This window comes from Dermacentor andersoni, chromosome 11 (genome assembly GCF_023375885.2).
Source record: "Dermacentor andersoni chromosome 11, qqDerAnde1_hic_scaffold, whole genome shotgun sequence".
NCBI lineage: Eukaryota > Metazoa > Arthropoda > Arachnida > Ixodida > Ixodidae > Dermacentor > Dermacentor andersoni.
Genome location: NC_092824.1, coordinates 106,194,516 through 106,219,790, shown reverse-complemented (window position 1 = coordinate 106,219,790; position 25,275 = coordinate 106,194,516). Strand labels below are relative to the sequence as shown.

General features: G+C 50.1%; 1 non-coding gene across 1 annotated transcript; it reads right to left on the bottom strand.

Annotated features, from left to right (window-relative positions):
- Positions 1–24,602: 24,602 nt before the first annotated feature.
- Positions 24,603–24,786, bottom strand: LOC126539283 (U2 spliceosomal RNA). Its single transcript, XR_007601277.1, has one exon. It is a non-coding gene; the product is annotated as a U2 spliceosomal RNA (small nuclear RNA).
- Positions 24,787–25,275: the final 489 nt, after the last annotated feature.

Here is a 25,275-nt window from a genome sequence, read left to right as displayed (position 1 = left end):
ACCTCTTGCGGAAGGAGCATGCGTGCCTCATCCCAGACGCAACGCGATGTGTGCACACTATATCGCGTTCAGTTACGAGCTACAGAACGCGAAAGCGCGTGGCAAAGCGGTCGCGCGTTTAGCTCGCACTGAGCGCGATATAGCACAGTGCTTAGCGATTAAAAGGCGACGCTAGGAGCTCATGATCGACCGCCGGTGCTTGTTGTGACACCGGTGGGTGTTGGTGAAATCGAGCTGACGCACTGCCGCGTACAAAGAGGGTGACAGCGTTTGTCAGAGATGGATTCTGACTGCATTAGAAGAAGAAGAAAAAAGAAAAACACGCACACGGCGTAGCTGTTGCATTGAGTAAATGGCAACATATTGACGAAGGGCTGAAGATTTCTGCACGGAATTAAGTATAGCTTTAGTATTCCGAATGTACATATACGTGAAGCCATCCGCTGTCTGCCAAAAAACACCTCATTATTTTTCCTCTACTCGCCGTGCCTTCAATTTGATATGAATGTCGGGGCCCACACCACTATTTTCTTCTTAATTCACTTCATTCCGACGCCGCATGCAGCGGGGAGGTGGGGGGAGGTGAGTAAGTAACGCCTCAGCCTTTGAAACTTGCCGCACTTGTTAATCAATCTCAACTGCCTCCTCTTGACAGTCACCGCGACGTCGAGCTTTTAAAGTAATTACAAAGGCAGCGCACCACAAACAGGAGCGTAGGGCTGCAACTCACGTAGTTGCCGCTTAGCGCTCGTGTTTTTGGGATTTAGTGACCACTGTCCATGTCTAAACGAGTGCGATGCCTACGAAACGATAATCGCCAACCAACTAGCCCACCAGTGCCTTCCTTAGCTTTCTACAGAGAGAGAGAGAGCACTGTAAAGTGAGTGGTAGATGGTATTGTCAAGACCGCTAATAGGCATTTCGCGACCGACCAGTTTCGCCCTTGAGAATACTTTGAAGCCACGTTACCGAGAAAGCTCTACGTCACTCGCGCAACCTTTGCGAAACATGCGACATGTAATTAAGCGCACGAAAACAAACCGAAAGAACAAGGAACGGTCAGCCTTGTCTGTCTCTTCTCGCATCCTCGCGTTTTCCTCGCGGCTAGCTATGCCTCAGCCTCGGAAACCACGACAGCAGGCGATGCTCCCAAAGAAGCGTCCAGCTGTTCATTAGCAGCAAGGCGGCGTCCAACTCGAACCAAGACAGCGCGCCGGCCGGACCCAGGCCGGGCCACAAAAAGCATCGGGGCGACCGGCTATGTAGGTATACAACGCACACCGCACGCACAACTCATCGGCACGCCAAGACGATGCACGACCGACGGGGCCCTCTCTATACACCAAAAGCGTGCGGCCCAAGGCCGGGTAAGGAGAGAGAGAGAGGGGGGGGGGTGATTTGGAGAAGGATGATAGAACAAGGCGGCATTCCTCGGGCTGGCGTGGCGCGGAGGCTCTGCAGGGCGAAGCAGGGCCGGACGGGACGGACGGAACCCCGAAGGTATTTATGATGGGACCCCCCACGGCAGCCGACGACCAGCCACCCTGGGTGTCCGCGGCCCCGTGCACCACCTCGCCTCCCCCTTTCCCTCGCCACCGCGTATGGGCCCACATCAACGGCACCGCGGCGTGCCGCCGGTCTCTTGTTTTAGCGTCTCCTTCCCACAGCCGGCCACGCGAAAAAGCTGTCGTTCACGGCCGCCACCGTCGCCAGCCGGGAGGGAGGGAGGGGTCGCGAGAGGTACTTGGCGCCTTCGCTGCGTGATTCCGCAAAGTCCCGTGCGGACGGCAATAATAACAACACTTACCCACCGCATTGAGAACTGCATCTTAACTTGAACCTCATGCTTGACTTGATCTAGACCACACCTGGCGGGAACGTGCTCGGGAGGCTCGTTGCGTTCACGACATCAGTCACTCATTTCGATCAAGTCAAGCATGGGGTTGAAGTTGATATACGTTTCCGAATACGGGTTAAGATTTTAGCGCCGGATATCATGACAAAAAGAAAGGCGCTGTTCGATAGCCGGAACGTTTTGTCGTTCGTCTTAATCTGCGCAGATCTGAATCGTTCTCGAGGCGGGTGTTGTCGCAGATCGTCTTACATCAGCTATCCTGGTATACAGAAGTTTCGTGGAAAGGGGGCACGTGCCCTGTGTCCCCCCACCCCTCTTCGTTGATTACGTTAATGGTCCGTGTTCGATTCCCGAACCAGGACGTATTTCGCTTCAATTGCGACGTTTTCTTTCTGAAAACCCCCGTGGCAACTTCCTCTAAGTTCCCGCTACAGTCGCGTGGATGAAAATGTTATTTATCATGTTACATTATTCGACATGAAAAATTCACCTTCTTTCTTAAGGGATTCCTATTGCTTAAACTCCTCCTACGCCTCCTCTTCCCATACGAATCTTCAGGCTGTGTATCTTTTTAATCTCCGCGGCAGATTCACCTTTCAACGCCACCTTCTGGGAACTACGCGAAACTGCTTGCCCCACCGCATGCACAAGCGTCAACACTTGGGAGGCCCGTAATAACGTCCGGTGCGTTTTCCGGCTGCATGGGAATAGCTCGCCACCCATGCAGGCGCCGAGACATCAACTGCGTGTCACGTTATAGGCGCTCGGAACACAACCTGTCGACCGTTTACGCATTTCCCCCCGTATCTGGCCTGGTTCGCCTCCCATAACGCCTCGTCAAACAGAAGACAAAACATGAAAGAGAAAAGGGGAGAATGTGGCGGTCCCAGAGGAGAGCCACAAAAAAAAAAAAAAAAAAAAAAAAAAAAAAAAAATGCATCATGGCGGCGAACGAAAAGGGAAAGCTAAGTTTGTCGCGGTCGTGAAACATCGTCTTGTCGACACGTAAACGACGGTCCAAGACCGGCGCTGCGGGCACGACCGCCAGCTGAGTGCCCTGCGGGACCGCCGAAACTGGATATCTGCGGGAACCACGAGGCGGATCCAGCCGTGGTATAGACACTGTTTGTAGTTGTTCCTATAGACAGAAGTTAGATTCACAAAAAAATAAATAAAGAAAAGAAGCGGTGAAGTATGCACAGCCTAACAGAAAATGACACAGGAATTGATATACATGTAACCGTACAATAATGATACTGTCGAACTGAAACCGATACACAGATTGCTCCCGTTGGGAGCTTTCTTGTCGATTTGCTGTTGACTCGAATCGTGAGCGATTAACACGGCGGCGTCCTCGCCTGTCACGTGTACTGGTGCTCCCTTTATAGCTTCCGAAATGCGTGCGCAGACGTCATAACTCCCAGAGTCAGATTCGAGCACTGTGTGCAAACATCTGCCAGCCAGCTCTCGTCCTGTTCTGTAATTGTTTTTACATGTGCAAACCAAATACATAAATAAATTGCCGATTGCCAAAGGTTCTCGAGAGCGCAGTGATTGTCGCGTCTGTCTCCCGACTGCTCATTACCGCGGGAGAATGTGAGTTCGATCTCAATTGAAGATGAAGCTCGAGGTGTCGCTCTTCTTCACCATGCGGGTAGAGCGAAGCTCAAGACAAGGACGGCGACGACGACCCCAGTTTCGAAATTTTCACTATGTATATGCGAATCGTGGCTTTTGACACCGAATCGAATGCGAATCGAATAGCGCCTAAAACGAAACAAATCGAATATCGAATAGTGTTCGAATAATGCAGAGTTGTCAGAATTATCCTAAAACGATGTTTGCATCCTAGTAGTCTTAGAGTTAGCAAGTTTCTGTCACAACATAGCATGTTATGAAGGGTTGGTTATTGAAAGCACAAATGGAGCATTAAGAGCGAACAAGTAGTTTCTTCACATGGACAGGGCTTTTCAGAAAGTTCGAATGATAGATGTATAGTTTGTAAAGTACGGCTACCAAAGCGACGTAGCCTGCTCCACTGCGCAAGTTCTCATGTTCTACGTCTATACTATGCCCGCAGTTGTGAAAACTTACTGCAATCTTTGCTCCAAATTTATGTTTCATCGGGCGCAGTTGACGTTTTGATAAATTCGAAAATTATTCGAAAAGTATTCGCATTTACTAATAGCGACTATCCGATACGAGGAGCGAATCGAATAGCACGCTATTCCATTCCTTATTCGGAAGTTTCCAATATTCGCACACCCTTACTTTTCACGGCTGACGCAGCAAAAGATGCGCAGACGGCCACAAACCAATAGGCACAACGCTACGCCCTTTTAGGTCAGGCGCAGTTATGCAAATACAGTAGACGGATCGAACACATGACTACAAACCAGATGCGGTCAGAAAGGACGTTGGCTCTGCCGGTCACGCACTGTTGTCCCTTCTACCCGTTCTTTCACCAATGCGTTATGCATGTATGCCTCGATTTCGGCGTGTCCGACGGTTCGGTCTGCACGACGCCAGCGACTGCCGCGACAACTACGTCCGATTCACGTCACGAGATCTAGCGTTAATACGCTGCACCAACAGACCGATTTTCCTTTTTCTTTTCAACCTCATTACTCCCGAAAGGTCTCATTTCTGCTACACTACAAAGCAGACAGAGCTTGTTCCGCTTCTTTCATTTCGCGTGCCGGTATCATGCCTCGCCAGGCTACACAAGCGTGACCTAACGTTGTTCAACGGGTTGACCTTTAAACAAAACTAACCGCGAAGGTTGAATTATGGGGTTTTACGTGCCAAAACCACTTTCTGATTATGAGGCACGCCGTAGTGGAGGACTCCGGAAATTTTGACCACCTGGGGTTCTTTAACGTGCACCTAAATCTAAGTACACGGGTGCTTTCGCATTTCGCCCCCATCGAAATGCGGCTGCCGTGGCCGGGATTCGATGCCGCGACCTCGTGCACAGCAGCCTAACACCATAGCCACTGAGCAACCACGGCGGGTAAACCGCGAAGGTTGTACGCGCTTCCACGTTTCTTGCGATTCTCGTTCGGTATCGACCTAATGATACCTCGATCGATTAAATATACAGAAGCGATTCGCCTGCCGCGTTAGAGTGCTGTCACTGGTCGCGGTCAAGAGACGCCATGAACCCCTCGCCGATAGTTTCTTTCTTTTTTTTTTTTAAATCTTTCACAGGGACTCAAATGAATCGGCAAACTTCGCGAAATGACGATCGAATGTAACTAGGAAAATTAAGTTTGGAGGAAGACGAGAAGGTTGCACGTTAATGGAACATGATGGAAAGCTTCGCGAAAGATCAAGGTCAATCTTTATAATGAAAATTTTCTTGCTGTGGATCTGGCACGCTACTTAGAAATGTATGGCATTAAAGAATTATACAAGAACAACGAAAAGATGTATACACACGCATATAACGCTAACTCGTGGAGTAGCACGAGTCGAATTTTATAAAAGGTGTCATTGCTAAATCAATTGGAACGCTAAATAGATTTCGGAAGTTGTTGCCTATCAGATTAAAACGGCAACTTTATTTCAGTACAGTACATTCCCGTATACAATATTGTCTACTAGCTTGGGGGATTACATCAAAGTATAATTCGGAACGACTATACATAATGCAGAAGAAAAGTATACGATTCATTCAAGATATACCTAGTTGTGATCATACACCCCCATATTTTGCCGAGAACCGATACTTCACATAGAAAGGTATAGACAGCGTTTCTTGGAATTAATTTTTCTCGAATTAAAGCAAATCGTGAGCTTTTCTTTCATACATATACAAATACGGAGACATCATATCATTATTTCAGAAACAATAACATCGTAAAGATTAAAAGTAGAACTAGATACGAATGAATATTTGATGTTTAATGGCACAAGGGCCAAATATGGCCAAAGAGCGCCATGTCCGTGGTAATAAGTTCGCAGTGTAAGAACTAGATACGGTATGCAACAATTAAAATGGCAAATTCCGAACCTTCTCAATTGTTGTCCATCGTTTTTAGATGCAATGGACAGTTCTCCCTCTTTGCTTGCTTTCAGAAAACTAACTAAGATGTATTCCCTCCAACAGTTGTAATTTTGGTGTACATTTGCTTTGTTCTCTTCAATCCAATTGTAGTCCATTGGCCTTAATAGTTATGTGTCATGTTGATGATGAATGTGCTGACGACTAATTCTGTCATTCTTCCTTATATTGCTTTATCGTGTTTGATACTCTGTCCGTGCATGTTAATTTGTACGTGTTTGATATTTTGCAGTGTGTTTTGAAGCATGTTGCGCTCATGTTGGCTGCTGCGCGTGCTGTCTTGTGTCAAAGGCCTAGTCAGGTGGCTTTTCGTGCCGCCTTTTGCCTTGGCACCAAGACAGACCGCTCTTAAGCGTTGTTTTATCAATAAAGAAATAAACAAACAAGCAAACAAACAAAGCTGGGCGCCGCTAAGCACGAGGTAGCGGGATCGTAGCCCGGCCGCGGCGGCCGCATTTAGATGGGGGAGATTGAAACGCAGAAACGCCCCTGTGCAGTGCTTTGGGAGCATGTTAAAAAAACCCAGGTGGTCAAAATTAATACGGAGTTCCCCACTACAGCGCGCCTCATAATAAAATCGTGGTTTTGGCACGTAAAACCGCAGAATTCGATTTTCTTTTTTTTTTCTTAAAGCTCGACGCGAAAAATGCGCATACGAGGACAGAAACACGTCCGCAAAACTTGCGCCCGTCCACTTAAAAACTTGTGCGCAATACAAATGTGGTTTTTCATTATTAATATTATAATTTTTGTTTGTTTCATTACACAGCGGAGCTCTTAAGAGGACTTCCACGACAGTTTTCTTACGGTGGCATGTCCAGCATCAAATATCAAAGCGCATTCAGCAACGCAATGTGCGTCTGAACCCAGGATTTTCGCTCTTAAACGTACTTATCAAAAGTTGCAAAATAAATGTTACCCTTCGTATGTACCTCACACGAATAGACAACTTCATTGCGCGTTTTCTTTGTTTTTTTTTAGCCACACTTATTGCTTCCTTTTCTTACAGAAATCAGCTAAAGACGTGAAAGAAAGAATGACAAAGAAAAATAAAAAATTTGAGGGGCCATTCATTCCACTCTGTCAAATTGTATAACCAGCGAAGGTGTAGCACATCACACAGGGTTAGACAAAGGTACACGTATTTGGTAATGGTAGTGACGATAGCTTTCTGATTACCGCGACATACACTATGACATACAAAAAAGAAAACACGAACTCTGCAAGTTCGAGCTCTCGCTCATTTTCGGGCCACAAGGAAGCCACTAAAGAGCCTCGAACAGGCTCCTAAAATCTGTGACGTCATGAGCAGGTATAATGTTTGAAAGCGTCACCACCACCTCCTGTTTCTTTTTCTCTTCCGTCCGACATATCAGGCAACTGGTCACGCTGGCAATGCCTGTGGCATTGCAGATATCATATTATTTACCGAACTCGCCCAATGTAAGTACGCGCAGTCAAGATATAAAGAAACATATAGAGCGGATAAAGAATCGCATAAAGAAACGGTTCGCAAGAGAAGTTTCCACAGTCGGACACACTAAGCCCATAGTTATATTGATTCACCCACTTCCCCAACTTTTTTGATGAATCAGTTAAGAATGCTCTCTCTCTCTCTCTCAAAACTCGGCGCCGACGTCCCATAGCTGGCCTACATTAACGTACACACCAGCGGACGCATTTCAAGCGTCTGCGGTAATGACTGAAGAGCGTGCGCACTCCGTGGAGACGAGGACGTCGTTAACATCGACCTGGTCGTTTCATTCCTAACGCCGACCCCCGGCTTCTGCAGCTCGGTTCCTATTAGCGTCTGCTCTCTGTCCCGTCTTTGGTGGCGGTTAATCCGGCAGCTCGAATCAATAAATCTACTCGTCCTCCTCTACATGGCGACGCGAAGCTTGAGACGAGCTGGCTTTAATCGTTACGGTGTTGCACGCGACGCTACTGGGCAGTATCCACGAAGCCACGAGCATGCACACACGCTTTTGAGCTATTCGCAAAATATCAGTCATTCCCACTGCTTCTGGAACGCAAGAAACACCCTTGCCGAGCGCAGTGAAAAGGAGTCCCTATACTAAGCCTTTATATAGAAACTCCCAATACGCACTGCGCGCGGGATAAGTTTGGACTGGTGGCGCAGCGATGCGGCGGCTCCACGAATGTAATGGCATGTGACGGCAGGTCCGGACCTGTCCGCGGACTCGGCAGGAGCTGCCGCCAGCTACGTTGATTTAATATGTTCCCTATATTTTCTGTTTTTCGTTGCCGAAATACCACGCGAAACCACATCTGATCAAACGTGCGTCTTTAGGTTCACGAAGAGTCACTGAAACATGACTGAAACTGGTTAGGCCATTCACTCCAATCCTTTTTCATCCCGGCCTCATCAGATGGAACGGCAGAAGGACTGGATACGCGGGGTCTGTAGGAAACAGTACGTACAGTGCTCAGCAATCGAGACGCGAAATTCGAAGCGCATGGTCGCCGGCGCTATTTCCACCGACTGCAAAAAGCGTGAGAAGAAAAGCGTAGGTGCCGCGCAGGACAGGCTCTGCGGCGACGACCGTTACAAGATGGCGCCAGAGTAGTGCACCGTCGTCTGTTCACCGATGGCATGCGGAGAGCGCGTCCACCGATATCATACATGGTATCTGTGGACATGGAAGCAAAGCGCTGCATAAGCGGAGGTCTGTCTACGGCAGCTACTGTGAATCGTGTCGCAGACAGCGGAGGAGGAGCGTATGGCGAAAGTGTGAGAAGAAAAGCGTAGTGCCACGACGATGGCTACGAGATGGCACGCGTCGTCTGGGATGTCATCCTGCGGTGGCTGCTGTGAATCGCGCCCACGCGTCACCCACGCCTCTCGCGAACTCCAGATTAGCGAGGCATGCAGTCGCACCACACTTCGCTCCGTTCGCAACGGCCCACACGAGACAGATTGTCTGAGCCAGCCAATATATCGCGAAATAAAAACGCGTACAGGTTTCGCATTAGGGAGCATCGTTATTGTCAGCAATTTTTTTTACTCCAGAAAGAAACGGTACGACCTGGGCCGAATCCGAAGGCGGTACAATGTCACACCGCGTCTTCGTAGCATTCAGCTACGGGGAAAGGACTCGGGTATGAGAGCCGACCCCGAAGGCGAGAATGCAGTTTAACAGTGTCCCAAAGCGTTAGCTGCCACGAGGCGAGAATGGGACAAACTGACACGCTCCCAATCGCGACGCAAGGAAGAAATTCATTAATTGATGTGGCCGAATTGAAGCCACAGCGAACATAAGTGCTCTAGCTCGTGCAATGTGGAACGCGGCGTATACGTCGCAGTCGTGTCAAAGCAATGTAATCCAGTCGAACGCTTTTATGACGAAGTGCTTCGAGTGTCCGAAATCCTTCATTATACAGGTGATTTCACTGTAAAACTCGCGCCGCTGAGCGCACAGTCCACACAAGAACAGGTCATTCCGTTCTATAAAGCGGTGCTCCACGGTTGTTGCGTCGACATGAGAGAAGCATGCATACGGCTTCAACAACACGCTGCTGTGTATGTTGCGTCAGGGTTTCTATCCCACCGTCTATGCACCCTAGAGCCCGATATTACTCAACTGCATGTAAGCTGTGCAACGCTCGCACAAGCCTACATGTTATCGCTCATAACCACTGCACTCACTCTGGTAATTTCTGTGGTATTCTGACAAATACTTCGTTACTGTATAATTAACGAAAAAATCAGAACACTCTTCGTGCACCGCTCCGGTAGTAGCGAAAGCCTTTTAGCTCAATATCTACCACGCAAATCTCTTAAAAAGCACATACGCGATGTTGAAGGTCATATTTGGAAAGAACGCGCTTTTTGAGAATCGACAAAGAAGAATGACAACCATTCCAGTCTGTGAAGAAGGAACGGCAGCGAAATCTGACGAGATCCAAAGCTTTCAAACGAAAAGCAAAGCTCTCAAACGAAAAGCAAAGCGCATTCGCTGCCATTCTATCGTCAAAGAGTGGAGTGGTTGTCTTTTTTTTTTATCTTTTAGTGATGTCGTATGCATCGATATAACGCTTTTGTCGAAGGCGCAAAAGTAACACGCTGGATTCAGTGAACCCGAACTGTAACATGCCAGCACGCTGCTGATGAGCCAAGTTCGCGGGCGATATGCATCCTGTCCCATCGGCTCCGGCATGCGATAGGACACGTTCTATTCCCGCGCCAGCCACACTAGACTGTAGAGCGTCCAACTTTCGCCGATGTAGCGTAAGTGCGCCACGCGTGATCGCGTCCGCGTTAAGCCGGACTATATCCACGCCTTCAGCCTGCCCTGCCCCCCCCCCCCCCCCCCCACCCCACCGATCGCTCTTTGATTGGAGCCAGAACGCAACGAGGCTCTGCTGTTGAACGTAGACAACAAGATATAGAAAACCGGCTGGACTCGCAGAATGCTTCGCATTAAAGGAACATCGCTGGCACGCAACGGCGTTGGCAAAGCGCACGAAGCAGCAAGCAAAGTATACGCTGTTGCTAGCAGACATGCGAGACCTGCTCTCTGATGCGCGGAAACGGTACACGAGCAAAGGAAGCAGGCGACCCGGGCTCCGGTTTTCTAAAGTCTACAAAGTACACGTCCCTTTCGGCGACTGGTAATGGCGGCGTTTTTTCTTCTGCAGTCCCGGTATGAAATAGTTCAAGGGCGCGTTACAGGTTCCCCAGCTCACAGGGGTACGTGCCATTGAGCTTGGACCCTTTCTGCGCTACCAGCAGGATCGGCCCACATGATTTTTTTTTTCGGTTGCCGGACGCCGAAAGAACTACGGAAGGTTAGTCATGTACAGCTTTCACTGTAAAAACACAACGTCGACGCCGACCCTCATTTGCATGAAAAATCGCATTACGTGAACGTCACCGTGTAGGTTTGATGTTGTGATACTTGTAGTGACCCAAGCCTTTCCGAAATCCACACCGCTCGTACTGGGAAACCTCACTGCAAAAGTGTATTGCACAGGCCTTGCACGTTGCATCTTCCAGCACGAAGCCTCCGCCACCGAGATCAAGTCACGCAACAACTTCCTCCTCGAGCGCATAGCGCCAGCAGCGAGTCGGGCCAAAGATGCTCGCCGGCCAAAGCTGCGCACACTTCGAGCGAAGGGTTACGCAAGTGGAAAGCGATCGGCGTAGACAGAGACGTAAGAGAGCGCGGCGCATACACGCGCCTACCATCCCCACGCTCCACTCATTCCCAACCCCCATGAACTCGGAAGCTCGAACTGCCAGAAAAGCAGCCACGTCGGTACAGCAGCCGCAGCAGCAGCGGCGGCAGCAGAGAACACAGCGGCTGGCGCGCGTGATCTCGAAGACTACGAGAAGCAGCGGTAACTGCTGTGGAAGCGGACGCCGAGTCGTCCTGTGGTTCCCTTGGGGGCCCCCACGCGAACAAGACTCATCAATCGACGCTGAGCGAGCAAAGCACGCGCGCAAGGCTCAAAGCTATGGCGTCTTCGTCCACTTGTGGGGCGGCGAAACCCCTCTCCTTCAATGCCCTGCGTCACCGCCACTTCTTGCGGCTCGCTGCCGCGGCGCCACCTGGGGTGTGGCTTCCGCGCTAATGATAGGGCCGAGCCAAAACCACGCGAGGGCGAGAAGTGATCGCATTGCAAGCCTAGATCAGCAGGTCGAACGTATTCGGCCAGACGGGCTGCGGCTGAGAAGTTTGCACCGCAGTCGTAGTGGTAGAACGAACCCTCCCAACACGCACGAATGCAACTTATGGGCGACAGGACGTATCGAGATGCACCCTTGACGCTGCATGACAGCTGCACTGATGACCGGCAGCCAGCTTAAGCCGAAACGCGGGGCTCGATTCGTCCTCGAAAGATAGAAACAGCCGCATCGACGGCAGTTCGAAGTGTTCGCTCACTTTCAAAAGTGCGTCTCAAGATAAACGGCGAGGGTCTGACTAAGAGAGTTATCGATGCGATATTTGAGATCGCAACCGTCGGAGACAAGCCGGCGTTTGACGTACCGTAACACGGGGACACAAATGACAGTATGCGGCCGCCGCCTGGGGAGTTCCTCGTCCGCGGTTCAGACAGGACATTTCACCCGAAGCGATCGAGAGTTTGCTCCTTGAACACATTCGGCAGCACGGATCCTGCCATCACTGCCACACTGCATGACATGGATGCGCGCGTAGGAAGCGACGATTCGTGCTTGAAGAAGAGTGGCTTAACATGCTAAACTACTACAAACAAGTTAGTTCGCTTTAATATTTATGGCACAAAGAAGAAACGGACAAGTATAAACACGAACAAATGTCAACCTATAATAATATGTGGTACACTCGAGGAGTGACTATATTCAATAAGAGTTTTTGAGGCAAAAACGGAAATACATAGAAGTGCCTACAGATGCGACGTATTGGGTAGCTGTGCGTACATGTTGGTGTAGAGTACATACGTTACGTTTATTAATAATGTGACGAAGGAAAGCCTAGCCGAATTTTTTTTTTCATTCTCCAAACGTTAATATGCCGTTATTTTGCGCAGCTGGAGCAGGGAATGGCAAGATTAAGATGTTGATGAATCTCACGGCTTTCATTCGTATTCCTTTCAATGCAAAGTAGCCAACGGGACAGTTAATCTGGTTAACCTCCCGCCCTTCACCTCCCTCTATCTCTATTTATTAATGTTCACTTCCTATAACGCTACAATACCAGGCATGACTACTGAACTTCTGGCCGAGTTAATGACATGTAGGTAAGGCGATTAGCCCTAGTATGGGGTGTTTTTCAGTTGGTGTCGCAGCAAACAAGACTTACGAAAGGCTGAAGCGAAAATATTACCAACGTGCACGTTCCAAGAAATATTGTTGCCAATTGCTAAATATTTTTACTTCGCTAATGTCTGTGCTCGTGACTCCCCTGGTGCATAGGAAGAGCCGTATAGCGTTCGTACTTGTTTCTCACGCGTTGTGGTGTAAAAATTATGACGTAAAAGCTACGCCGTAGAACTATGACGCGACGAGTGTACATTATGGTCCCTCGTTGTTGTTACGCGCAATGACGACATGGACAGCACGGTTGCCTTGGCTACTCTTTCTCACTCCCCATGTACTCGCGCTACGAACGCCTTCTTAGTAATAGTAGTCTTGAACAGCAAATAACAATAGCAATGTATCGGATGAGTTTGGTAGTAGACAAAGCGTTTGCGGGAGATCTCAGGCAGCAATAGTCATCGATGTTCGAAAACCGTTAAACAATTGCCACCGGTGCCAAACACTGATTAAACACCTGTGCTAAACACTAGCATTCTGCAAAACCAAGATTAAACAATCCGGCCGATCCCACGCCTCGTGGGAACCGATGTTATGCGAAGCAGTGTGCAAGGAGCCTACCAAGTTAACCAAACGACCATGAGAGAGCACCAAGACGTACGCGGCTAGATAGATAGATAGATTGATAGATACTGTCAAAGTGGCAAATGATGGCCAAGAAATGCTTCGCATTTAAAATAGCTAAACCAGAGGCTACATGCTTGGCAGCTGCACAAACACGCTTACACACACACATATGCATTCAGCAAATACGTTGAATTCAGCAGCCCATAGCAGTGCCCACGAAGTAAAACTAGAGTGGTCTGTATGCGACGACGGCCAGACCTAGCCACAGCAGCAAAAGTTCCCCCGAAACGTTCCACATCGGTAACCCTGCCGTAATTTCGCGGGGCCTCCACCAGATGGCAGCACCAGACGAACGTGCCTCCTCCTCCTTTCCTCGGCCGTTCCACGTGAGCTCCCGAGCGATGAGTCGGCGGGGGGTTTCAGAAGACTGGCCACGTCCCGCCAACGAGCAGCAGGCCTCGGAGGGGCTCAACGCGGGTGTTCTAATGAAAAATGTAGTCGGCGCGCAACCCACCGGACAGCTATGGCTCGACGCTGCTGGCCCTGAAAGCTCGCACGCGCGTTTCGCCGATCGCCCGCCGAGCTGACCCAGGACTTGATCATTTCGACAGCTCTATACTTATAGCAGCGGGGAAGCCCACCCACACCTCGCACTACACCTCCCCCCCCCCCCCGCCACCCCCTTTAATAACGACGTTGATAAGTCGCAGATTCGCCGACTCTAAAAGTCGAAGGGAACGCGTTTATCGGAATCCGACCACCATTCCCCTTCGTCTTCCTATGCAACAATCAGGGTTGCCAGATTTCACTGCCACGTGCCGAGGTTTTTCTCCGTTTACTAACTTCGGTAACATGGAAAGTGTGGCTACTGAAGAGCCCGCTATTGCGAGTTCGTTGTTGAAGACAAAGTATTTTAAACGATAGAATATAGAGAAATTGAGATTGCCAAAAAGCTTTTCACAATCGCTTAGAGTGAAACAAATGCTCCACAAACATACTAACAACTTGAAGTAAAGTTACAAATATGTACAAACAATGCTTAATGCGCAGTCAGCCAGGGGCGTAGCCGGTGGTGTCGGGGGGTGGAGGTACCACTGAGCATTACCCCCCCCCCCCCTCCGCCCCACCGCCCCCGTCTTCCTCGAAAAAATTCCTGGCCACGCTACCACAGTCAGCGATTTATGTGTGACAAATTACGAGCAATCTCAGCTTATGCCGAAATGGTTCAGTTCACAGCAAAGCACATAATAAGTCACTAAGCGGGAAAGTTATTACATTCAATGAGGCGGCAAAACAAGACAAAAATAAACCAGGTCAAACCACAGAATGTGTCAATGGCATGGAAATATTACCATGATGCTAGTTCGAGATGCACCGACGTGGCTGCTTTTGGAGCTTTCTGCTTATGTATAACTATATACATTCCCTGTTTTTTTCCGTTACCTCGCTAATTCGTCATTACTTCTGACTTGTGTCATCTCCCAGGTTAACCTAGGTGCTCCGGATTAATTTTCACTGCATGAGGTTATTTAACGTGGACCTAAATCTAAGAGCAGCATCGTTTTTGCATTTCGCCTCCATCAAAGTGTGGCCGAAGTGGCCTGGATCGAACCAGACATCGACCTCCATCTGAGCAGCGCAACCCTATATGGCCACTGCGCTATCACGGCTTTTCTCTCACATCACAATAGACGGAATCAATGAAAACTTATCATAATATAGCAAACTAATGACAAATTGAATGAATCGATGGTCTCTGTCCAACTATAATGCTAACGAGGTGAAACGAAGAGAATATTTGATAGCTGGAGGTGCATTTAAGGATGTGACGTCATCCCCTCCGAAAAAAAAAAAGAAATACGGAGGATGCCAGGTTCAGCTGGGAACTCGTAAATTGCCAGGAGCGAAAGTAATATGCCGTCACTGCGCTGATTTTGTCGGCAGCATAGAAGCTACTCGCTGATTATTGCTTCGAAAACACCAAAACAGGACTACTTTCTCTGGCAACAAGTATCCGTTGTAAGTGATCATTTGGGTTGGCTGCGCTTTGTCGATAACATTTACGAATTTACTGCCTATTTCTCAAGTTCCTCGCGTTTTTTTTTTTTCTTTGAATTGGCTAACCAGCCCGAAACGACTAGCGCTTACGGCGGTGAGGTCACGTCAGGTAATTCTCACAAAGCAATACAAAGCGGCATTCAAATAATACTAGAATTAAAAAGAACCAATTACAGCAAACTTTAACGACACAGTGAAGGATCTTCGCGTGTTGGTCTACACTGGGTTACTCGGCGATGAAAACAGTCGCAAATCCCCGTACTGCCCGCAAACACACACGCAAGCGCAGACGACACCAACGACATCTGAAGATCGGGAAAGAAACTACAGCCACCGTCACCCCCTGCCAAGTGCGAATGTGCGGCTCAAAGCCACATCGACACAGCCAAAGCGACCAGCTACAAAAACGCTGCCTTTCGACGCTCCGCCGTTCCTCGAAGCCACGCAGCAACTCCCCCGCGGGCCAGCCCAAAGTCCCAAGGCGCCGCTTTTCCGGACGAAGCAGCTGTAGAGGCGCTGTTCGGCCATTCGCAAATGCGGCCCCTGCGTACGCCGCTTCCCCCGCACGAGGAGATGGTTATCGACAACTCGCGTCGATAAATATTTAAAGAGATCTTCGCGCAGTTCCGTGGTGTCCGCTTCCGCGAACGGCCTGCGCGTTTCCGCGGCGCAATGTACGCCAGTATCGCCCCCATGCGGCTTCGGCGCGCACTCGAGTGGAAGGCACGCGGGGCTTCATATCCGCGAGACAACGTTGTCTCGCTTTCCTGCGTCCATACATAAGTATGCACTGGTGAGGGAGCCGTGGTGGGCATTAATGATGCACCCGTTCGAAGTCCGTCGGCCGAAAAGAAAAAGAAGTCGGCATGGCGAAATAAATATTCGAGGGAGAAGTATTATAGACGGCTCAACTATACTTATAGCGGCGCGATGTGAGTGGCAAAGACTTCGCTTTCGAGATTCTGTCAAGCATACGGATGTCATTTTCGCGGGCGTGAGTTTTTGGGCATCGCGGTTGGGTTAAGAAACCTTTAACGACTGCCGCAGAATGCTGGAAATACGAAGACAAGGTAATAAGATCAGTAAAGCCTGGTTGGCGAAAGTTAAGTGCGTATTTGAAATCAGGGTTTCGAAACGAACCACCTGGGTCTCGTGCGTCGTTTCCAAAAAAAAAAAAAAAAACCAAGGATCGCCTTAAAATCGACTGTGTCGCCGAGCGCTTGAACTACTTTTTATTCGAGTGATAGAATCTGTTCGCAGAGCTGCTATAGCCCTATGAATAGCAAATAATGAAAGTTTGAACATAAGAAAAGAAGCATGCATGCGAAACGCTGAACGTTTCGAAACGTCTGAAAAGATGCAGTATATACGTTAAGACTTTGGATAGAAGAGTTGAGCAACACGTTCGAGGGTAGAGTTCAGGTACGATCGTTAATGCAAATTGCAGGACAACGGGACCGCTTCCTCGGAAATAAATGTGCTTTCTATGCACCCACAGTCCTGCGAAACCTCGTTTCGAAAGACCAGTGAACACGGCAGTAACGTTCACACTCGGATTCCATTGTGTGGTGCAAACATTCGTGACTTCCGCGCTTCAAAGTATCGAACGTATATTCTGCGAGGAGAAAAAAAAATTCAGTGTGAGGGACCGATCTATCGAGAGGCACGGTTAGAAATAAGTTTTCATTTCGACATTTGAGTGGTCCACAACGCAACCTTGAATACGAAGTCGCTTATAATTGTGAAATCTCCCCCCATCACCCAACTCTCTCCATAAACACGTACTCTGTTCTTTCTGCACCACATTTCACCGGTGGGACAAATCCTACGGAAACGAGTCAATGTCGGCTTGATGAGGCATATCAAAGAACAACGAGCTCGCACCTGATGTCATCGTCATTCTCTGTGAATTTGTAACTGCACTGCCTCCGAGAAATCCAGGTTCTGTGCTTCGCAAATGCAGTTGACATTTGCCCGGGTACCAAATATACGCGGCTTATGCAAATTAGCTCTCCTGTACGCAACACCGTCTTGTGGATCGACCCAAGCTTCTTTTCTCCACATAGTCCCCTCCGCTTTTCACCTTGCGATGTTCAATTTCTGCCCCAAAAACCGGGGATAATGGGCGTCAAGCGAGCAGTCACGGCTTCGCCTGTCAGTCGCAATGCGCCACGCCTGGACCGCGCGCGGCCAAGCCAAGCCAAGCCTGCGGAACGCGCGTGTACGTCCTCTGCGACCGAAGTGCCCCTGCCGGCCCTTTTCACATGACACTGCCACACGTCACGCTACTCGCCCGGAATATAATAACGGCCGCGGACTCCTTTTTTGCAGCATCCGTCGCGCTCGAGCAAACTTTTTCGGGTGCGTGCACAGTGGCGGTACTACGACATCCCCGCGCGCCCACAGCGAGCGGAGAACTGGTGCAGGAAGTTGACGTCAAAGTGAGCAGCCCCGGAACAGGACTCTTGTCCGCTGTACTTTCAGAGCTCGAGGGAGTGGGGAGAGAGCGCGTGAATAGAAGAGAACGCTGGACTCGCTCGCCGCCAGCACGCACCAGCCTTCGCACTCGGAGAGGTGAAAGAGGAAGAGGTCATCAGAAGTTCAAACAGGGACACCGCAAGGGGTCCCCGCCGCAACACGACACGCGCTTATTGTGGCGATCTCCCCCACTCCCCCTTCCCTGCACCATACGAAACACGCACACCGCTCATCGCTACGAGTCAACGCTTCACGCACACGACCCCGTGTGAAGCTGAGAGACTCACTCAGAACTGTGCAGCGTGTTGCATGCCACATGCGGCCATATTCGTACGAAAAGGACTGGCGCATCTGTGTTCATCCGCGATGCCTCCGCGGTGTGCGTGCGTCCGCGTTGTCGTCTGCAGTCGAAAGCCGCGCAAGCAGACGACGACGTTGCAGAAACGCGCGCTTTGAACTTACCAGATTAAAACGCATACAAATTCAGAGCGTTGTTTTTGTCGAGTATGGGGCGAAGAAAGCGCACCCGCTCATCACATCGAAACTAAACACTCGAGTGATGATGTATATGCGAGAGTAGGGAGCGCCGAAACACAGTCCTATTTCTTGCAGCGCAGGTATAAGGTGGCGACGTCTGGATGCATCATGCCCATCCGCGAACCGTTGCACGGTTTTACAGAGCAGGAGGGGAGCGCAGAAGCTGCTCTCCTTTATTGAAGCCAACCTTAGCTCCGCGAACCGCTTTACAACGCCGCTGAGGCGTCGGATCTCGCGATGTAAGGACGAAAGGGAAGCAGCAAGGGTAAGCAGGGTGCGGTGTGGCACGTAGGAGCACACTGCAAGACGTAAAGGCATGGCCGGAGAGCATGCTTCTTAGGCGTCGTACTAAAGCCGCGGCAGCAGCAAGCAGATGTCTGCCGAGTCGCGCCCCGGAGAGGTGGTGGGGTCGAATCTCTTTTGTCACCGAAAGGTAGAAGCAGCAGAAGGCTTTCTCCGGTAGCCGTCCGTCTACACGTACCTCGGTGGCGAACAAACAGGCGGCAGTCGCTTGAACCCCCCGTTCCCCGACCCGCGGGACCTATTATCAACCCCACCGACGGGGTTGGTTTGGTTGGTTGCGGCGACATTCATGGGAGCGAAACGAAAGCATGTTCACGGGGGGCTGGTACACATGTCGCGGCCATTCTTGGTCGCCATCAAAAGAAGAGCGCGCGCGTGCGCATTCGTCGCCGAAGAAAAGCTAACAAGGCACCGCACGGTCGGAGCCGCGAGACAGTATGGCCCTAAAGAACCGAGACGGTGCCGGCGAGGACGCCACGCCAAAAGGTTCAACAAGAAAGCCACCCCTGTCAGGTAACTACTCTCTTCTTTTTTTTCACTTCGCCTCCTTTTGTGTCGAAGAAGCCGGCAGCGTCAGATCCCCCGAAACGCGGCATATGTTCGCACACCGCTTGGCCGAGCCTCGGTCTTGTCGCTACTCGGGTAGAATGCGCCATTCAACCCAGGTCCGTTGTGTATGAATGGCTCGTCGCGGTGGCATTAGGAAAGCGTTCCGCTCGTGGGACAAGCTCCTATGCCTTCGTTCGTTGCGGGCGCCTTCGAATGTCCCGCTGTTAGTTCCAGCTTCTGGCGCTGGGCGTCGCCCCGGTCGCTTACACCGCGTGATAAGGTATGGTAACACGCATCACCTGTGTCGAAAGCGGAAATCCTTCTAAGATCCACGTTCCCCCCCCCCCCCCACCCAGCATCCCCTCCCCCCACCTTATTTTTCCGAACCATCGGTGCGGTTCTTGCACCGCTATGGCCGAATTCTGTGCATCGGCTGCGGCAGCTCGTTCGCCTCGTGTCTGGAGAAGACGACACGCAACGACATCTAGCGCGAAGAAAAGGCGGCGGAAATCGAGTGGCCTCCGGCGTGAAATGTGCGTGAGCACGGCGAATCATTGTGGCTTGAAGGGCGCCGGTGACAACGTCGTTGTCGACGGGAACGACGACGACGACTTGTTGACGAACCGACGCGAAAGTGATGGGCGCGCGCTGCGACTTTTCGAGAGCTGCCATTATCATACATCGACGTAGCATAAGCCGGACCGGGCGTGCGGGATTTAGAAGTCGCCATGCGAGAGATACGATTTTCATATTGGCTTTGCGTAACACTATTTAGGCGATAGTTTGAAACGTCCTATTGTCGGAAGACACGCTATTTGCCAATTTCTTGGGCGTCTCCGTCACGCAAGTGAGGCCGTGAAATCGGTGGCAACTGTGCGGGGTCACAGCTATAGTTGCGGAACTTGTAGTCCTTCCGAAGCAAGAGTGAAAAAAAGCGGCTTAACCAGCTACGCAAGGCACACTATATGCGCTTTTCTGCGTGTACTGTGCAAGCAAGGCGTCACTATGTATCGCTGAGAAATGGGCTTACACATTTCCTAAGGCACTGGACCAAACATGTACGTGTCAAAATATTGCCGTACACCCAGTTGCTGTCGTGTTATAAAGATTACCAAGATGACTTTATTTTCTGTTTTATTCTTGGTAGAACTTTATCAGATCGCATGTGGCAGGCAGCACAATAGTATAGCAGCTTGTGTAAATTTCACGAGAATGCGGTCTTTATATGCACGAGAAATCAAACCACACATTTAGCTAATCAGAAAATTTTCATGAACTTTGTAACTAATTCCACGTTGCGAACTGTGGACTGAAGCCAGTGAGTTCACATGGCGCGTCCCCTGGGAACGAATTTTAAAATTAGCACCAGACTTGTGATAAGCGCCGTCAAACTTGAGGAGAAAACGAACTGTCGCTCTACTTAGATCACCGACAAGACCCTTTCCTAAGCAGCGCTGGAGAAACTTAACTAGAACACCAACGCATTTCGACAAACAATTCACGAACGGACATTTCGCAACTTATCCGAACGTCAAACTGCTTTCTGAAGTGGACATGTCTTGCGAACTTTCCGGCTTTAATTCATAGAATGCGTTGCGTACCGTAAAATGAACAGTTTATAAATTAAAGATAGAAGTAATGCAATTATGCATTTCAGTTTCTCGTGCAAGCAATGTCCTCCTCAACGAGTAAACAGCTCAAGGAGTAGAACTACTCCAACTTCTACAAACGCTTAGCTTTACTTATTAATAAGACACCTAGGAGACACGTAAAGTGTGACCCGATGCTTATCGTCAGCACTCATCAGCTACAGGCCTAAATAAAAACGATAGCCTGCTTAAACGCAATAACAACAGCACACGTGCGCCGTGATGCAATAAACTGCAATGACAAAGCGTTATCTAATTTCAGTCACTTCCTTTTTACCGCGGGCAACTACATGTTCCGGCATTGACGCAGTCCTAGCACCTCCGACAAAAATCCAGCAGTTATCGCGAGAAGCATCTCAAGCTTCCTTCACCATAACGTCTCTCTTACCACGCTGTAAACGAGATCCCCACATTCAGCAAACCCACAAGTCACGTATCCGAGCCTATCCTCAAAGCGCACCGCGCGGAGCCGGCTCCGTTTTCCACCGGGGCCGCGTTTGAAAGACCCGCGAACGCGTTACGAGATGGTTATCAAACGCCCGAACCTTCGCAAGAATTCGTGTACTCCGCCACTCGCGAATGCCGGAAGGCAGGCACTGCGGACGAACGCGGTCCGACACCTTCCACGCGAATCCGGGTCCCCCGAAAGAAGAAGACGGGCGTTCCTATCGGAACCCGCCATCTGTGTTCGTAGTCGTGTCAAATCCTCCCCGCAACACATACACACACACGCAGACACGCCAATGCCGCATAACACACAGAAGAGGGGGAGGACAGAAGCAAATGGCGGTCCTCGCCCCAGCAGTATGCAGTCACTCTCGGCGACTACCGCTACACCACTTATCCTCAGACTGGGCAATAGAGAGACCTCGGCTATGCCATCGGCGAATCGGAGTGACGTGACTTCTAAGCCACTCGTCGGAGCGATAAGAACTCGCCGCGCTGGAAGCGTACGAAAGCGACAAGGGGAGGAGATGCCGCCACGCGTCGTCGCGGAGATCTTATCTGCCGCCGCTCGGGCGGCGGGATTGGAAACCAGCGCTCCAAGTGGCTCGCTCGCGTACTTCGGGTGGGAAGCGGGTTGGGTGGACGAGTGCTCGACTTGATACGCCTTTGCTGCGTCGCTGCTCCCGCTTGTATTTGACGAGCGATGGACGGGGAGGAGACGATTCGAGATATCCGCATCAACAAACGACGAGCGTGAAGTTCCGTGCAGCAACGGCACTCGTACGGTAGCGGGCACACGGATGAAAAATCTCGCCGAGTCAAAGCGCGAGATTTTTCGGGCGTTCGCTTCGCGAAGCGCACCGCCCTTCACTGGAATGTACCCCGGTTCATTCTTCAGATTTCGGTCAAAGCCGAAGCAATGCGCAGAATATTTAGAAACAAGTTTTGGGATTATATGGAAGGGAAGTTATACGGCAAACAAACAGGGAGGATGATAGCTGGTTCCTCGCACTGTCTGGGATGACTGCCTAAGTTGAGGCTATATCGTTTACCATACGAACTGGTATTTCGTCAAGGAGCACGTGTTTTTCGTGGATAACTGTTACCTTAGCTACTAATGCGTTAAGCCAGCAATTAAATAGAATATTGCAGGTCATTGGACTATTAGCTTTGTGCGCCCTCTGGTTTGACTTAACTAACCTATAGACTTGCCCCTGCACCTCGGACTCTCGTGGCACATTGAATTGGTCGTTTCCCAGTGCCGCTGCGAAGCTTCAAAGGCCGCTTAACAAAGTAACTAAGCTTCATCGTGACGTCACGATAAGTATTCTCCTATAACAACGCCCTCCGCAAAATTTGTAAGGAGAAATGTACGCTAGGCCATGTAATATGTGAGTGTGCTGGCTCCCCAGGGGCCAAGGTAAAGATTGACAGTAGAGAAGCCTGGGAGGCCTTGCTCCAGAGCGAGGATGAAGACGACCAGCGTCGAGCAATCAGCCTGGCCGTTGAGGCCGTGAAGACTCACCGTCCTCAACGCGCGGGGACTGCTTCGTCCTCTCCCCCCCACCCAACCCTCCACCTGCGTGTAGGTTAAGAGGCGGGCACCCCAGCTCGGTGGAATAATGAAGCTTTCAATCAATCCATCTCCTATAGCGCGAGCAATGCCGTAATAATGCTAGTAAATTCATTTGTCTCGGTAATCCAAGCTTCATTCATTGTTTCACAAGACTATCAGGGCGTTTTACACGCCACGGTGACTGAAAAGCTGTGGCGTTCTGCTGCTAACAAGAGGTCTCAGGTTCGATTCCCGGCCGCTGCTACCATATTTCGATGAGAATGAAAAAAAAGGAACGCTCGTGTACTTAGATCTGGTGCACGTTAAAGAACCGCAGATGTTGAAAATTAATCCACAGCCCTTCGGTAGGCTACCTCTCCCAGCCCCAGTGTTTCTTCACAACGTCTCGCGTTCGTTTGTGTAAGTGATCTTTATTTTCCTGTACTCGTCTGTGTAAGTTTTTTTTCTTTATTTCTCCCTTTACTCCATCTCTAATGCATGGTAGCCCACATGTATATCTATCTTCCCATTAACCTGCCTGCATTTCGCATCTCTCTCTCTCTCTCTCTCTCTCTTAATTCGGCGCATCGTTCAATCAGTCAGAGTGCTTTCCACAGCGCTCTAAAGATACCAGTCGAATGCATCATCAAGCTTCCGTAGCGCTGCACGCAACAACCGATGCGCACCGAACACGTGGCTTGAGCGAACTACCTGGCCTCGGCGATATCGGCGGTCGCGATCTCGCTGGGTGCGGCAAAGCCACATTCGCGCATTATAACGGCCCGCCGCTTCTTCTCGGGGACGACGAGGGCGGGAGAAGAGAGGGGAGAGCACTCTTTTCTTCCTCCATCGTAAAGAGAGTGCCTTATATTTAGACCTAAGCCGCGTTCTGACAGCGAGTCATCCACGCGGCACTGATTCAAATCACCGATACGACGGCCGGCGGTTTAGGGAACACCGCTTCCCGTTCAGGCGATGTCGGAAGGTGAGAAAATTCACAATAGTCTGACAATCGCGGTCGACTAGATCCGAAAGGAACCTGACAAAAATATATATATATATTTCTTATTCTTTTTAGGAATCTCCTTTCTCGGCGCAACGTGCTGTCTTCCCCATGTTTCTCTCTCTCTCTCTCTCTCTCTCTCTCGCGCGCGCGCGAAGTTATATAAAAGTTAGTCACCATCCTTCTTGAATGATTACCTTCTCGATTATGTCCATGTCTATGAACAATAGACAGTCAAAACGCCTTGCATAATGCCTAGAGAGGGAGAGAAGGGGAGGGGGTGTAGTTAACATGAGAAAATTCTCGAGAACACTTTGGCTTCGACATCTTTGGAAACGACGACGATGACGACATGATGGTGCGGCGGTCAAACAGAAGCGCGTCCGATTTCATATCCCGCGCAGCAGGTAGATCGAGGGTTGCGGTGGAACTGTCAAGAGACAATACAACATGCACTGTGTTTTTAGTCACCACTGTGAGGTCGGACGGGACGCCACTCCGCCTAGATAGATATGCTTAAACAGTACCGCCACACGTGGTATACTTACAAAGCGACGCGGGCATCCATAAAGTTTACGAAATCGACTGGCCTCATTCGTACGTAGAGTGATTAGCAGCTACACGTGTTATCGCCTGCCTGCCTTTCAATTCTTTCTCTTTTTTTACAGAAAAGCTGTACACGGTAGTACCCAGCGGATCGATGTCCGTAGACGAAAAACCGTGGGCCGATCCCGGAGATAGTGCGATACCGCGCCGACACGCGGCGGAGCTGAAGCAGGCTTCAAGCACTCCGCCAACTTGGAACAACAAGTTTAATAGCTTGGGCCTAAATGCGAATCTTATCCAATATTAAGCTGATAACGACAGATGCTACACATGCACCCGCATGGGCCACGTCTACGTTCGCACCGCCCTCTCTTTGTCGGCGTTCCAAGCGCTTGCGTAACTCCTTCCGCTCTTCCGTGGAGGCGGTCACATCGAGCTATCACGTGTGTCTAGTTTCCTCCGGCTCCTCGAGCAGGCGGTCCCGTCGTCCACGCGAATGTATATAAAAATCACGGTAAATTAGTCCGTAGCAATGTTCAAAATTCTTCATTCCGCTTTCGCGAACAGACGCTGCGGCTCAGCTGCGATTGATGTCCCGTGAGTGTGCTTTGCCCCTGTGGGACTCAAATGTTTTCACCATGTGTCGGTTGCGTTCGTTGTCTCCGGACATACGGATGCACCTCCCGCCTTTCTTCCCTGTCTTTCTATCTCCCCCTTCCACTCTGTTTCTTTTTATCCCTCTTAACCCTTCCCCCTGCGCAGGGTAGCCAACCGGAACTACCTCTGGTAGTTCCGGTTGGAACTAGCCTTGCCTTTCTCTGCATTATTTTCTCTCTCTGTGT